Below are 17,563 nucleotides of genomic sequence, written 5' to 3' on the forward strand. Positions count from 1 at the left end.
AAAATCACAAAACCAAATGTATTTGGTCACAGTGTTACATGGATAGAAAACATTCAAATAAACTCTTCCACATGAATGTATTTTTAAATTCCCAGAGGAACTGGCAGATTATTTTCAGTAACGATTAGATATTTCCTCGATACTGGAAGCCCATCAGTGGTTAATGCTAACTCGATAACCATCTGTTAATAGCACTTGATTGAAACATATTTGGTCACAGTGTTACATGGATAGAAAACATTCAAATAAACTCTTTCACATGAATGTATTTTTAAATTTCCAGAGGAACTGGCAGATTATTTTCCGGATCTTTCTCGATGCTGAATGGCATCCAAAGGGAAAAAATTCCGCGCGTGTATGTGTGTGTGTGTAGCGGCTGCTTCGAGATCTTCCCGGGGAACCGTTTGTGGCATCACTCTCCTCCTGATGGATTCCCTGGTGCACAAACAGGCTCTTGGTAACACCGTTCATTCGCGCGTTCAGGATAAACGTGGTTCATGATTAGCATAAACCACTTTTATGATAAACTTCACCACAACAGCGACAACATGCTCCAATCGCTGTTCAATTAGAACTGAGTGGATTTTCGAGCGGCGCTCGCTTATATACCGATTGGAGATTTCAATAGCCTGTTTTGAAAGCAATTTTAAGACTATTGAAACAAGTTTTTGGATCAGAAAGTAACAAGTATAGAACGCGTAGACATTTTATCTTTCGAATGAAGTGTTTATCATACCATTTCGTTCAGTTGGTTAGGAGCTATTAACGCTCAAAATCTCGGTCTCCGGCGTAACGCTTTCGTTTTCGAAACTTTGATTTTACACCCCGGTATAGAAATGAAAGACGTAGTCCTACGTCAAAACTGCATGATTTTACATCCAGTGAAAAACTTATCAATTTGTCGCATTTTCAACGAATTTAAACAGAATTTTCTGCCGACGCTCTGAAATCGTGGTATTTCTACATAAAAATGACATCTATTTTTAGCAGCCTTAAAAAGTATTCCCAGATGCCTTTAGAAGTTAAGCAAAATATTGTAAATTCAATTGTTATTCGTGAGCATTTGGCTAAATATGAAACGGATACCATTCAGCAACCACCGAATTCACATGCTCCCTGCGACATTTTCCTATCCGAACGACTCAAGAAACCACTTTTCAGCACCCGAGATGAGATAATGGAAAAATCGAAAATATATTTAGAGGTTGGATCAAGCGCATAAGTGTGTTGCGGTCGATGGGGTGTGCTTCGAAGGGGACAATATCGATATCCATGATCTGGTATTTTTCATTTTCTGAATAAATTCCGGGAACTTATTTTTTTTCCAAAATATATATTTTTATCAAGGCTCATATGGCGTTAGCCTGACGGGGCCGGAGTTCAATATTTTGACAGTTTTTCTTATTATCTATGTTAGTAATATGTAACCGATTACTCGCGGTCGGCTCGAGGTTAGTATTACAAGTGTTCTCGTAATTGGGATGTTGCTGTCTCCAACGCTCTGTACGTGTGCCCGACACGGGATACTTCCTATTGGGATGCAGCTGACCATTAATCAGCAACGCCCCCCTAGTATGTACCCCATATCAAGCGTGGTGCGTCTTCTCGACTCGAGGAATCCAGGATAGAATGGTCACAAGCCGGCGCAATCATCAGCTCGTGTAGAGTTGTCATGAGCGATACAACCTTTGGCTCTTGTTGAATCATCAGTGGACTGTACAACCTTTGGCCCGTGTATCTGTAAAGAGTGTGTGTATGTATTGCCGCGACTAAGTAAAAGTTTATAGATCGGATAGGAGGGATATGAAACAGGGTCACAACGAAGGAAACATCATTAAACGTTGACATCGGCGTTTCTGAGGAACAGGTATAGATGAAGCAGAAGATCAGGATCACGGCTACCTAAGATATCCCGGACGGGGATATCCGGTTGTCTGCCTTGTGCTCTCAGTGCTCTAGAGGGCTGAGAGCGAGCAGCATGGAACCGGAAACACGACCAGACAACGTGCTCGATATCGTGGTAGCCATCGCCACAATCACAAAGATTGTTTGCTGCGAGCCCAATGCGATAGAGATGCACGTTTAGGTTGTAGTGATTGAACATGAGCCGAGATATCACGCGAATGAAATCACGACCTACATTCAATCCCTTAAACCAAGCACTCGTCGAAACCTTAGGGATAATCGTGTGTAACCAACGGCCAAACTCATTTTCACTCCACATGCGCTGCCAACTAACGAGTGTGTGTTGACGAGGAATGTGAAAAAATTCGTTGTAAGCAATTTGCCTTTCAAAAAGTGTGCCTTCTGAAGCACCCACCTTAGCTAGCGAGTACGCTTTCTCATTCCCCGGAATCGAGCAATGAGAGGGAACCCATGCTAAGGTAGTATATCGCACCCAGTTCAGCGACATACACGGAACAAGGATCTTTGAGTTTGAAAGAGGCACTGAAATTTTCATTGAAGATGCCGAAGCCAGTGGACCCGTTTTTGCATGAACCGTCAGTAAAGAACATTTTATCAGATCTAACTTTCCCATATTCTGCCGAAAATATCGACGGAATAACATTGGAGCGTAGGTGATCTGGTATTCCATGGATTTTTTGTCGCATGGACAGATCAAAAATGACAGAGGAATTGCAAAAGTATGGGAAGCAAACTTGGTTGGAGATGCCTGGTGAAGGGTGCACGTCGTGGGTAAGGTACTCATGGTATAAAGACATAAAACTTGACTGAGGAGTCAGTTGTAGTAGATTTTCGAAGTTATCAATCACCAATGGATTCATGATCTTGCAACGGATGAGAAATCTGTAGGATAATTCTGTGAACCGAAGAGTAAGCGGGGGTACTCCTGCCAAAACTTCGAGACTCATCGTATGTGTCGAATGCAAACACCCCATGGCTATACGCAAGCAACGATATTGTATCCTCTCCAGCTTGAGAATATGAATCCTGGCAGCTGATCGGAAGCAAAAACTGCCATATTCTAACACTGACAATATCGTTGTTTTGTACAACTGAATGAGGTCTCCTGGATGGGCACCCCACCATGTTCCGGTTATTGTTTGGAGAAAATTGATTCTTTGCTGGCATTTCTGTTTCAAATACGCAATGTGTTTTCCCCAGGTACATTTAGAATCAAAATATACACCCAGGTATTTGAAAAAACATAGAGTGTTGGATCGTTTTGCCGGATAGGTAAAGCTGGAATTGGGCGGGTTCGTGCTTCCTAGAAAAAACGACCATTTCAGTTTTCTCCGTAGAGAATTCGATACCCAGCTTGAGGGCCCACATGAACAGATTGTTCAGGGTATCTTGCAACGACTTTTGCAGAACGAGGGGATTAGTACCCGTGATGGAAATAACTCCATCGTCTGCAAGTTGTCTCAGCGTGCAGTCTCTAGTTAGACAATCATCCATATCATTGACGTAAAAACTGTACAAGAGGGGGCTTAGGCAGGAGCCTTGCGGTAGGCCCATAAAACTGTAACGAGAAGATTTTGAGTTGCCATGAGAGAAATTCATGTGCTTTTCTGACAGTAAATTGTACAGGAAATTGTTAAGAATTGGTGAAAGTCCACGATTATGAAGCTTCTCTGAGAGAATTTCCATGGAAACTGAATCAAATGCCCCTTTGATATCGAGGAAAACGGAAGCCATTTGTTCTTTGCGAGCAAATGCAATTTGGATTTCAGAAGATAGCAGCGCGAGACAATCATTCGTCCCTTTACCTCGGAAGCCAAACTGCGTATTTGACAGCAAATTGTTCCTTTCGACCCGCTTGTCCAAACGAAGTAGAATCATTTTCTCTAACAATTTACGAATACAGGATAACATTGCAATCGGCCTATACGAGTTGCGATCGCAAGCCGGCTTGTTGGGTTTTCGTATGGCTATCACTCTCACTTGTCTCCAGTCATGCGGGACAATATTCAGCTCCAGAAACTTGTTGAACAATTTCAGCAAACGTTGTTTTGCCAAGTCGGGAAGATTTTTCAACAAGTTGAATTTAATCTTGTCCGACCCCGGAGCTGAATTCTTACATGAGAGGAGGGCGATTGAGAATTCTACCATCGAAAAATTCTCATAATCGCATTGGAGCGGAATATCGCGTACGACGCTTTGTGCAGGAACAGAATCGGGACAAACCTTCCTTGCAAATTTGAAAATCCAACGGTCAGAGTATTCCTCACTTTCATTGGTATGGTTCCAGCCACGCATTCTCCTAGCCGTATTCCAAAGAGTACTCATAGCGGTCTCCCTTGACAAACCATTGACGAATTTTCGCCAATATCCACGCTTTTTTGCTTTGATCAGACCTTTTAGTTTGGCTTCTAGAGCTTGGTACTTTCGAAACCATTCCACTAATCCAGTTTTCCTGAATTTTTTGAAAGCGGATGATTTTTCAAGGTAGACCTTTGAACACTCCCTGTCCCACCAAAGTGATGGAGGACGACGTCGGAAAGTGGTAGCCGGTACACGTTTCTTTTGAGCTTGAAGTGCGCTATCGTAAATCAAACTTGATATAAAATTATACTCTTCAAGGGGAGGAAGTTCATGCATCGAAATGATTGCTTCAGATGTTAATTCTGCAAATTTTCTCCAGTCAATATTTTTCGTGAGGCCATACGCAATATCAACTGACTCACTAGATTTTGATTCATTGGCGATCGATAAAATTATTGGTAGGTGATCACTACCGTGGAGATCTTGGATTACCTTCCATTTGCAATCCAGGGATAATGAAGAAGAGCAGAGAGATATGTCTAGCATGCTTGCCCGTGCAGGAGGGTTGGCTATCCTAGTTGCTTCCCCAGTATTTAAAACTGTCATGTTGAAGTTGTCGCACAGATCATAAATCAACGTGGCACGGTTGTCATCGTAGAGTGACCCCCATGCTGTTCCATGGGAGTTGAAGTCACCTAAGATTAACCGCGGCTCCGGCAATGCCTCGATAATATCAAAGAACTGATGGCGGCCTACCGTAGTCCTGGGAGGAATATATATCGAAGCAATGCAGAGTTCTTTGCCATTGATTTGTATCTGGCAAGCGACAACTTCAATGCCTTCAATCGATGGGATAGTGACTCTATAGAAGGAGTGACGTTTTTTGATCCCCATTAGTACGCCACCAAACGAGTCGTTACGATCGAGGCGAATAATGTTGAAATCGTGAAAATTCAGCTCGTCGGCTGAACAAAGCCATGTTTCACAGAGAGAAAATACATCACAGTTAGAACTGTGAACTAAAAATTTAAATTGGTCTAGTTTAGGGATGATGCTTCTGCAATTCCACTGTATGACAGTGGTCAAATCCTTGACCTCTTGCGCTGAATTGGGCATCGAGGGAAATGAACGCTGCTAAAAAGCCACATTTTTCTTCCAAAAATGTTCTCACAACCGGAAGCAAACATAATACTATGCTTTTAAGAGGATCATTTATATTTAAAGCATTTAAAATGTTATCCACAAGGTCTGAAAGCGCAAGCAGGCCAGGTAGTGGCTGTTGCTTCGACCGCGAAAATGGAACAGACGTGTTCGTTGTTGTTCCGGGAAGTGCTGAGGACCCCTGGTTGGTAGCATGACCACGTAAACCGGGAGGTACTTGCTTCGGCCTATTCTCAGCACGTTCAGTTCGAGGCTTCATTCCAACTTGGGAAGTTTCGGTATTCTTTCTGGGGAGTGATGGAAAAGAAGTAATTTTTCTTTTCCTGATGGCACCCTGCGATGTACCGGAACATCCGGCATTGGGAGCGTCAGCAACAGGCTCGTCGTTCTGCAGAATGGAGTAGGGATTGTCCTGTGTCGTTGGCACGGAACTCTTAAGCATTTCTGCAAAAGTCCGCTTGGAACGTTCCTTTAAGGAACGCTTGAGTTTTTCCCCTCGTTGTATATACACCGGGCATTGAGTAAAATCATGAGGAGTCCCGCCGCAATGAAGACACTTGTGCTCTTTCGCACAAGGATTCTCATCATGGCTCTCTCCACAATCTGCGCAACGTTTTTTATTGCAACAATAGGCGGCCGTGTGACCGAGTTGCATACATTTGTTGCATTTCATTACCCGGGGTACAAACAACCGAACAGGTAAACGAAGTGCCCCTATTGTTGATCAAGGTGTTAGTTGCCACGTCCTTATAAAGGGTTAAGGCTGCAGAAATCCGCGTTGACGGCATTGAGCTTCGTATTACGAAATGGGGGAGTAGGCATGACAATATGGGTTTGCAGAAGAAATGAACACACTTTTGAAACAAAAATTATGAATGAAAGTTATTTTTTCCGAATCAAATTAGTGCTCTATGTAAATGAAAATCATTTTTGCTTACAAGTTGTGAAAAAATATACAAAAAATGTGTCTAAAGATAATTTTATATTATAATGGTAAATATTGGTGTGAATATCTGAAAATTCATAGAAAATAGTTTAGATTAGGGTCAGTACGTACTTCTAGTAGGTAAATAACGCTAAGAAAAAAAAATCATACACATTTTAGCAATTTAAAACTGCCTTAAGACCGACTAATCTGATAGAGAATACCCAGCAAACATTAAATCGTATAATTTTGCACGTGCTAAGTCTTACAAGAAATCACAATAAATCATAATCGCATATAATATCAATCAATGTATGTATCGTGTATATTTGAAATCGCATAAAATGTAAAAACTCGATTTTATATATCATTATCAAATTAAGTTGCAATTCGGTGTAATAAACATCAGTTTTATGATGTACATTGTCATAAAATATATTTAATCCGCATCATATGCGTATATTACGCTGATGCAGTTCGTATGTCGTATAAGCGTATAATTCAAATCGATTCAGTACTGCAGTAAATCCTGTTGCATGCTGAAGAAAATCATGAAACAGTAAATCATATTAAATCCTAATAAAGAACATATTACATCATATTGAAATGTCAATGAAATGCTTTAATATTGACAAGTTTCATTTCATAACAGCAATGTCTGAACACATACGGAAGAATGAAATAATTAAAATTAAAAAAAAGTGGCTCTTATTGTCAATTACTCACAAAACATCGCAACGTTGGAGAGAAGCTAAACGGATCGAAACAAATATGAGCGAAACTCATAACCAATTAACAGATGAAAATGGAATGTTGAATGAATCGCCAAAAAAAACAGGAAGTGAGTTATATCTATGGTATAACCGCAAGGGTGACGTAGGACTATCGTTGATTTAGAGATCATTTGTTCGAAGTTGAATCTAAATCCATTCTGAATGAATGAATAAATGAATATTTGGGGGACTTCGAAAACGAGAGCGTTACGTTGGAGGCACAAGGTTTTATGCATCCAATATAGGATACGAAAAACCTTGTTCTGAAGAATAATCTTCAGAAGCTAACCTGCTAACTGTACTTGATTGACAAATCACAAACCCAAATGCATTATATGGATATTTTATGGATAGAAAACATTAAAATAACTCTTTCGCTTGAATGTAATTTTCAATTCCAAGGGGAACTGGCAGATTATTCTCCAGCAACGATTAGATATTTCCACATTTTCCTCGATACTGGAAGCCCACCAGTGGTTAATGCCAACTCGATAACCACCTGTTAATAGCACTTGATTGAAACATATTTGGTCACAGTGTAACATGGATAGAAAACATTCAATTAAACTCTTTCACATGAATATATTTTGAAAATTCCCAGAGGAACTGGCAGATTATTTTCAGTAACGATTTGATATTTCCACATTTTCCTCGATACTGGAAGCCCACCAGTGGTTAATGCCAAATCGATAACCACCTGTTAATAGCACTTGATTGAAACATATTTGGTCACAGTGTTACATGGATAGAAAACATTCAATTAAACTCTTTCACATGAATATATTTTGAAAATTCCCAAAGGAACTGGCAGATTATTTTCAGTAACGATTAGATATTTCCACATTTTCCTCGATACTGGAAGCCCACCAGTGGTTAATGCCAACTCGATAACCATCAGTTAATAGCACTTGATTGAAACATATTTGGTCACAGTGTTACATGGATAGAAAACATTCAATTAAACTCTTTCACATGAATATATTTTGAAAATTCCCAAAGGAACTGGCAGATTATTTTCAGTGACGATTAGATATTTCCACATTTTCCTCGATACTGGAAGCCCACCAGTGGTTAATGCCAACTCGATAACCATCTGTTAATAGCACTTGATTGAAACATATTTGGTCACAGTGTAACATGGATAGAAAACATTCAATTAAACTCTTTCACATGAATATATTTTGAAAATTCCCAAAGGAACTGGCAGATTATTTTCCAGCAATGATTAGATCTTTCCGGAACTTTCTCGATGCTGAATGGCATCCTAACGGAAAGAGTTCTGCGCGTGTATGTGTCGATCCTTCGCCGTCCACCTCCTCCAGCACGTTAGGCAACGATGTTGTCTTGTCGATGTCCTCACGAAAAATGAATGTGTCTCACCACCAGAATATCGCTTAAGTATGCTTTTTGTGTGTGTTTGAATCGAGAGAAGGTGTGGTTTACGATGGCAATTTGGAAGGCAAACTAGAGGGGAATTAACTCTCTGAGCTCGGAACTTTCGGCGACTGAGCAATAATCGATTGCGGGCGCATACAATATTGGATACGGAAATATCCTACTGATGGGGAAGAATAATCTTCTGAAGCTATCCTGTTAATTGCGATTGATTGAAAAACCACAAAACCAAATGTATTTGGTCACAGTGTAACATGGATAGAAAACATTCAATTAAACTCTTTCACATGAATATATTTTGAAAATTCCCAGAGGAACTGGCAGATTATTTTCAGTAACGATTAGATATTTCCACATTTTCCTCGATACTGGAAGCCCACCAGTGGTTAATGCCAACTCGATAACCACCTGTTAATAGCACTTGATTGAAACATATTTGGTCACAGTGTTACATGGATAGAAAACATTCAATTAAACTCTTTCACATGAATATATTTTGAAAATTCCCAAAGGAACTGGCAGATTATTTTCAGTAACGATTAGATATTTCCACATTTTCCTCGATACTGGAAGCCCACCAGTGGTTAATGCCAACTCGATAACCACCTGTTAATAGCCGCGCGTGTATGTGTGTGTAGCGATGTCTTCCCAGGGAACCGTTTGTGGCATCACTCTCCTCCTGATAGATTCCCTTCTGGCCTAGGGTGCACAAACAGGCTCTTGGTGACACCGTTCATCCGCGCTTTCATGATAAATAAAGAGCTTCACCGCAACAGCGACAACATGCTCCAATCGCTGTTCAATTAGAACTGAGTGGATTTCCGAGTGGCGCTCGCTTATATACCGATTGGTGATTTCAATAGCCTGTTTTGAAAGCAATTTTAAGACTATTGAAACAAGTTTTTGGATCAAAAAGTAACAAGGATATAACGCGTAGATATTTTATCTTTCGAATGAAGTGTTTATCATACCATTTCGTTCAGTTGTTTAGGAGCTATTAACGCTCAAAATCTCGGTCTCCGGCGTAACGCTTTCGTTTTCGAAACTTTGATTTTACACCCCGGTATAGAAATGAAAGACGTAGTCCTACGTCAAAAACAAAACAATTTGGATTTTGATTTGATTGCAGGAATAGATTATAGTCGGTCAAAGTCGCATATTCATCCAAACTATTTCGGTAAGCATTTGTCATGTATGTATATGACCTCCACTTTTGCATGCATATGCCAGTTAGGCGCATTATATGCCAACCAAAATTTAGGGCGTATATGATGTTATATATACGCTTGTTATGCGATTTAATGTTTGCTGGGTAGTTGACCTCATACAAACTAATGTCGTATTGAGATGTCGACACCATTTCGCCGTCAACGCAAATACAAACATCATCCCTTTTGTGGTTCTGAGATCTAATGTAGGTATCGCGTCAGCTGATGCAGCTTTGCGTAGATTTGACAATATGAATTAAATAAATGAGATGGGGAAAATATGATTGACATCAAGCCATAACTAATGTTGAAACGTTATTTTGAAAAAAAAATCTGTATATTCTATATGAAACCCAAAATATCTGTTATCTGTACTTAAAGAATTTTGGTTTCAAAAAGTCCGAAAAATTTGTATAAATACGAGGTGTATGGCACGATTATCGCTATCTCACTCTACCTACCGTCACCGCATATCTCACTATCCCTCTGCTGTAAAAGTCATCGATTTCACGATATGTCAGATGGTGGTAAATTGGTAATTCGTGATGACAGAAAAATAGTGTCGACGTCTGGTGGCGGTCCGAAACTCGTTAGAGTAATCTCTATCAGATTGGAAGACACCAAACCGGTTTTTGAATTTCAAAATTTGAATCAAAATTTTCACATCATGTTATTTAATTACTTGAGACACATATTTCTGACTTTCAGTCAACCATATGGCTATATGGGCACCTTACACGATCAAACTGATTGACAATAAGTGTCTTCAATATCGTGACAGCTAGGCTTTCGACATCCGATCTAACCTCAATCAATATTTTGCCACCTTACACGGTCAATATCGCCCTCAACCCGAGACAACGAAAATATCCGCGATGGCTAGTGGTGACATTCGAGTTTGGGATCCAAACTATTCTCCATCAGATTAGAAGGCTAAATTGCAATTTTCAATTGGTAAAATTTGAATGAAAATATTTACTTGGTATTATTTAATTAGTTGAAGCACGTAGTCCTAACACTAACTTAACCTATTTTCTATGAATTTTCAGATATTCCTACTAAAATTTATTATTATTATATAACGTCAGTTTCAGATACAATTTTTGTATGGGATTTTCTCACCACTTGCAGAAAAAAAGTGATTTGCATTCACATAGAATACTAATTTGATTTGGAAAAGTTAATTTTCATTCATAATTTACACTTTAAAACTCGTTTTTCCTTCTCAAAAACACATCATAATACTCGCTTCACAAATACATACTGATCCTTTCAGTTTCAGGGATGCCAAATTATTTTAGATTGTGAAAATATATGCAAATTATATTATCTGCAAGCAAATGTTTTTATTCGATAAATAAGACTATGACAGTAGAACCCCGATTATCTGTATCTGTATCTGTACCCCGATTATCTGTATCTGTATCTATTTCTGTATTGATAAAACATTGTTTCTATGTTTAAAAATCATCCCGACTATTCACGGATAATCGGGATTCTACTGTAACTTGAATTAACACGAGATGTTTTTTCACCTGTGATTTTCCCAGATCTTCTCATTCTCCAAATTTTATAGCGGAGTGTGAAGAAACACACAACTTAGACTAAAGTGGCTGCCCCGCTCGCTAGCGCAAAGAATGACCGAGTTCAATGTTAAAAACATTCCTAAGACGTTGTTAATTTTCATTCACTCTCTCACCATCACATTGTCAGTTACTTTGAGGTTTTGATTTGTATCGCGAAAAGTACTGTATTTTGCTATTTTAGGTACAGTAATTTACATTTGATGCGACATTTTTCTAATTGGACAGACCTGTATGCGACACGTTTAGTTAGACATTTTTGTAAACATCGAGTTCGGGCCCAAATTATGGCCCCACATTGACATTCGCCGCCAGACGTCGACGCTGTACCACTCTCATCTTCAATGTCCAATTACAGGTCAAATCGCCTCCAATGCGACACTGAGTGGTTCTCCGGCATGTCGCATTAAATGTAAATTACTATATCAGTTTTCCAAACCAGAAGCTTTCATTTATGATTCCTACAATTTCAGAAGTTTATAAATTTTAATTGCAATCGCAAAAAAGACTAACAAACATTAAATGTCCGCTTCCAAATCTGGCAACTCAGTCTGGAAGTCCGTGAGGTAAAACGTCAACATCATGCATCCATATGAAATGTCACGATATTGATGCCCGAGAATCAGAAAATCCGGATTTCTGCGTTGTCGGCCATGTTCAGCTGTCATTATGCTCTCAAATGTCATCATATTGTCAATAAATTTGACCGTGTAAGGTCCGCTATACAATTCCAACATTGTTACTGATTTTTTTCATTATAATATAAAGTTGCCTCCATAAACAATTTTCGTAAGAGACTTTTTCCCCTGCAAACTGCAAACAAAAATGTTTTTAATTTAAATAGAATACTAATTTGATATGGAAAAGCTAAGTTTCATTCATAATTTTAATTTTGAAAACGTTCATTCCGACTGAAAATCAGCTATTCTTTGACGCTCCCCTAAACTAGTAAACGAAGCTCAATGGCGTCAACACGGATCGCTGTTTTGAAAAAAAAAAACAAATACTTTTGACGTTTGAGATGTTGGCACCAAAAACATGGCGGGTGCCATACGGCTGATAAATACAGATCATTCTGTAGAAATGGTAACCCTGCTGCATATAGGAGAAGCAGCGCCTCTAGATTTCATTTCTACAAACGATATTCGCATCTCATGTTATGTGTTCATTCCTAAGTGGTGCGGACTCAATTCACTTCATTTTCAAGCAAATTCGTGCATTTTTTCAAGTGATTTCTTGCAATAAATTCTCATACCACCAGAGATGCCAGATTTCAGATATGTTTGTAAATACACAGACATATCTGTAAAATACTTAATTTTTGTTGAAAATTTTTTGGATATAATAATATTTCACAGGTTAATGAAAATGAGAGGCTCTATTCATCACATCAAATATATTTGACTCACCGTATGACATTTTTCCATATTTTTAATACATAAAAAGTTTTCATATTTAGTTTATATCAATGCACATGACCTTAGACCTATTTTTTGAGTAATTCATTAACACTTTGACGTCCGGCGTAACCACAGTGGTTACGTTCGCAAAATAGGTCGCACCGCAATGATGTCATGAGCATAGTATCGCTCAGTGGCCGACGACAGTACTACAGTATCTTTTGAATTCTGTTAAGGTTTTGTTTGGTAACAATAACTTGTACACGTCAACGTTTTTTATGATTTCATAAGTACTTTTGCCCTGACATCATTGCAGACGAAAGAGACGATACGATTATTCACGATGAATGAAAAGTTTCATTCATTTACTATACATTTACTATACTACACTTCGAGATTTCATGACAGTGAGGGAACAGAGTCGAAAACCTATTAGAACTATCGATGAGATTGGAAAAACTTAGCAGATTGTATTTTCCCGATAATGTCAAGAACGGCCGGCGACAAACCAACTAAACCGAATTAGCGCTACCGGCACCAAGCGAATCATTTTTTAGCAATCGTGTGGACGGCAACATGTGATAGCGACGCATTTCCTAAAAAATGACTCTCCTAGAGGGGTCTCTTTTGAGCAAACGACAATGAGTTGATTCTCAAAGCCCTGACTGAACATCTTTGAGTAATATTAAGATTGACTACATCTAAGCGATAACGGAGATAGTTTCATCCCAGTTCATGAGCATCCCTTCAACCTCGCACTGTTAGCCTATATCTATATCTATATATATAAAAATAAATTTCTGTCGGTCTGTCTGTCTGATTCTTATGGACTCGGAAACTACTGAACCGATCGACATGAAAATTGGTGTGGGGTTGGGGTCTGTCATACTACCTGTCATGAAACACAAATTTCTGCATTACTTGAGAATTAATCAAGCAAATGAAACCAAATAAGGCATATGGAGGTTTTATGGTGCAATAAATGTTTCTATGGTGGTTAGATACCCCTCCCCCTCTCTAAGGGGAGACTGCCATACAAATGAAACACAAATTTCTGCATAACTCGGGTTTTTGGGTATGAGAAAATGTTTCTATAATGGTATGACACCCTTCCCTCCTCTGGAATGGAGAGGGGGTCCCATAAAAATGTTACACATATTTCAACCAAAAATATTCTAACCAAACATGACAATTGAAAATTTTCGGAGAACTCTGAAAGAAAAAGGGAAAAATCGAAAACTTTAATTCTCATATGTTCTACAATTACATAGTGACAAGTGTTGTTAGTCCACTCTTATATCTTCTTCTATCTATACCAAAAAAAAGGGTCGCCGGATGTGTTGATAAGAGCAGACCTCGAGGAAGGAATTGTCCGATTTAGGGCTGTCTTTATTCTATCATATGTTCTGTATAAAACATTTATTCCATGTAACGGAGAAACATGTTATTTGCAAGTGGTTGAAAAATCTTGAACGAGAATTGTGTCTGAAAATAATCTGATATTATAATGATGAGTTTTGTTAGAAATACTAGGAATTTCATAGTAAAAGGTAAATTCAACGGGGTCGAATAGAAGATCAATCAATGAACAGTTCTGCGAATGGACCCATGAACTTGCTCATAATAAGAAAACGTGAATTTTTGAAGGTATTGATAACAAAAAACAAATTTTGGGCGGGACGAAATTTGCCGGGTCAGCTAGTATATAAATAAACATGGAAAACCAAATCTGTTCGTATGCGGAAAACCCGAAGAAGGGATGGCCCGATTTTTTTGATTCTTTATTTTGTTTTATTTGTCTTTTCCCGTAGATCAATCGGAAGGAATGTCGGAAAATTGCGAAAATTGAATTCCCATATGACCCAAAATTACATCATGGTGAGCGTTGTTAGGCCATTCGATATTTGCGCTAGGAAGTTGATCTTTGTTCGAAAGTGGAAATGGATTTTCAGGCAAAACAACGCATTCCTATATTTCTATCCATATATATATATATATATATATATATATATATATATATATATATATATATATATATATAATAAAAATGGTAAAAATGGAAGGCCAGATATGTTGCTAACAGCAAAATACGATGAAGGAAAGGTCCCTTTTGAGACATCTTCATTTTGTTGTATTTGTTGTATTCTTTCCATAGAACAATGTTGTGATGAGAAAAAGTTTAGAAATTCGTTTTAAAGAATTCATATCAAAACAATAATTTTAGGTTGGACGAAGTTCGTCGAGTCAGCTAGTATATATATAGTATATATATATATATATATATATATATATATATATATATATATATATATATATATATATATATATATATATATATATATATATATATATATATATATATATATATATATATATATATATATATATATATATATATACTATAGGATATATATATACAGAAATCGAGATATGTTATGTAAAACAGCCTCATATATCAAGAAAAATATAAAAGATATAAAAAATATAGTCCAAAGCCAGGAATACAATGAAAAACAAATGCAATCGATAATTATGAATATAAAATCCATTTATTTTTTCAAGTTCAATATTTTTTAATAAAAAGATAGCTCATTGGCTTCATTTAGATATCGATAATCTAAACCTCAGTAATTCTAAAATTAAGAATTTTTGAAAAAAGTCAGTTTTGGGAAAACATTATTTTTCGGACCACCCTAAAATGGAAATGGTCACCCTAACGAAAAAATAAAAAAGTACGGGTCTAATGTTTTGCGAAAAAGAACAAAACTATCACTTTTCATCGAAATCTGAGAACCACTATAGCGGTTTGGCGTGGTATGGATGTATATATACAAAATTTACATATACAAAATATTCAATAATATACAAAAGACAATCTTACGTGCATTACGATGTACAAAATATCAATGAATCTATGAAAATTAACGTTAAAAGAAATTTCTACAGATTCGCACACTTTTACAGACATTTCCACATTTTTAACAGACTTTCACATATTTTTACAGACTTTTTTTAAAAATCATCTGGCAACTCTTCGTTCCACTTTTTATCGAATGTTTTCAAATCGCAGGAAAAAAAAAACGTGACTGTGACTTCGTTTGTTTTTATTTCGTTCGGAAAAATATTATATCAGGGAAAGTGGACATTAAAAATGCGTTGCTCAGTGAAAAGCTGCCCGAATACGAGTGAAAATGTTAGCTTTTATCGTAGGGTAAATGATCTTGCCCAGCAAACATTGAATCGTATAATTTTGCACGTGCCAAGTCTTACAAGAAATCCGAATAAATCATAATCGCATATAATATCAATCAAAGTATGTATCGTGTATATTTGAAATCGCATAAAATGTAAAAACTCGATTTTATATACCATTATCAAATTAAGTCGCAATTCGGTATAATAAACATAAGTTTTATTATGTACATTGTCGTAAAATATATTTAATCCGCATCATATGCGTATATTACGCTGATGCAGTTTGTGTGTCGTATAAGAGTATAATTTAAATCGATTCAGTACTGTAGTAAATCGTGTTGCATGCTGAAGAAAATCATGAAACAGTAAATCATATTAGATCCTAATAAAGAACATATTACATCATATTGAAATGTCAATGATGCACTCGAAAGTTTTAACCGCTGTTGAATTAAATTTCAGATAGCCGCGCGAGATAGCTGGTGGATGATAATCCAGACGACCGGAGTTCGAACCCACATCGGAGCAGTTTTCACCAAACATCAATCTGTGGCATTTTAAATATTCATATTCCACTCCCAACACAAGTCAATCAAACAATTATTATTTCTACGAACATAAATACTCATATATTAACATGGCGATTCGTGAGGTTGTAATAAACATTTCACGAAAATATTTTGCGCCATTTGTTTTTTTCTATGTCTGTAATAAATCGTATATAAGTATGGCAAAAGTCGTATTTGGCGCTTTGACAATTCATGAATATATTCATATTAGATCGCAATTCAATTCCAACATAATCGCTATTATAGCCGGTCAAAGTTGCATATTCATCCAAACAAATTCGGTAAGCATTTGCCATGTATGTATATGGCCTCCACTTTTGCATGCATATGCCATTTACAGGTTACAAATACATCGTTACATTTCATCCGGAAAAGAAACCTCGCGAGAAATCGCAATTCCTTATCCACAATTAAGCCGGTAGTTCACTCAGAAGATTACGTCCATCATCAACACGAAGCGCATATTGCTTTACCGTTATATTCATCACCAGGACTAGCGGATCATAATTAAGCGGATTTCATTCGGTCAGCTTCACTAGCAAAGCTGTTTTCACGGACATTCGAAAAAAACGTCTCCAATACATTTCACTTTTGCTATGTAACCTTATGTAAGCCAATGTCAAATTTTGCTCCCACATTAAAATCTTGTAGTGAACTAAGCGTTATTCGTAGGTTGTTTATATACTGTGAGGTTCCGATACCTTGCAATATAAGTTGCTCTTTCATGCAATGGTCAATTTAAAAATGGACGGAAAAATGTAGTTCGTTCATTTTATAAGTTTAATTATTTTTGCCTTTGATAACAATACCTTTTTCATAGTGTTGATTATCATAAGAAAAATAACACTCCTGATTATTGGATCTTTTTTGACATTACAATTGGATCTTTTTTGACAGCCGTTTCGATTCAGTCCGCACTACCTAGATTCATTCATCCCTCAGGCAAGGCGCGTAGAAGTATATCCTAAGGTGGGCCAACTTGCTAAAACCAAGACGGGTCTATGGTACTAGGTGAGGCCGTTTCGTCACTAAGTTGGTTAGGGGAGCGGTATATGAAAACAGTACGGAAGAAAGCAGAAGCTAAAACCAAGGCGCCTAGAAGTATATACTAAGGTGGGCCAACTTGC

Source organism: Toxorhynchites rutilus, chromosome 2, assembly GCF_029784135.1.
Source record: "Toxorhynchites rutilus septentrionalis strain SRP chromosome 2, ASM2978413v1, whole genome shotgun sequence".
In the NCBI taxonomy this organism is placed as follows: Eukaryota; Metazoa; Arthropoda; class Insecta; order Diptera; family Culicidae; genus Toxorhynchites; species Toxorhynchites rutilus.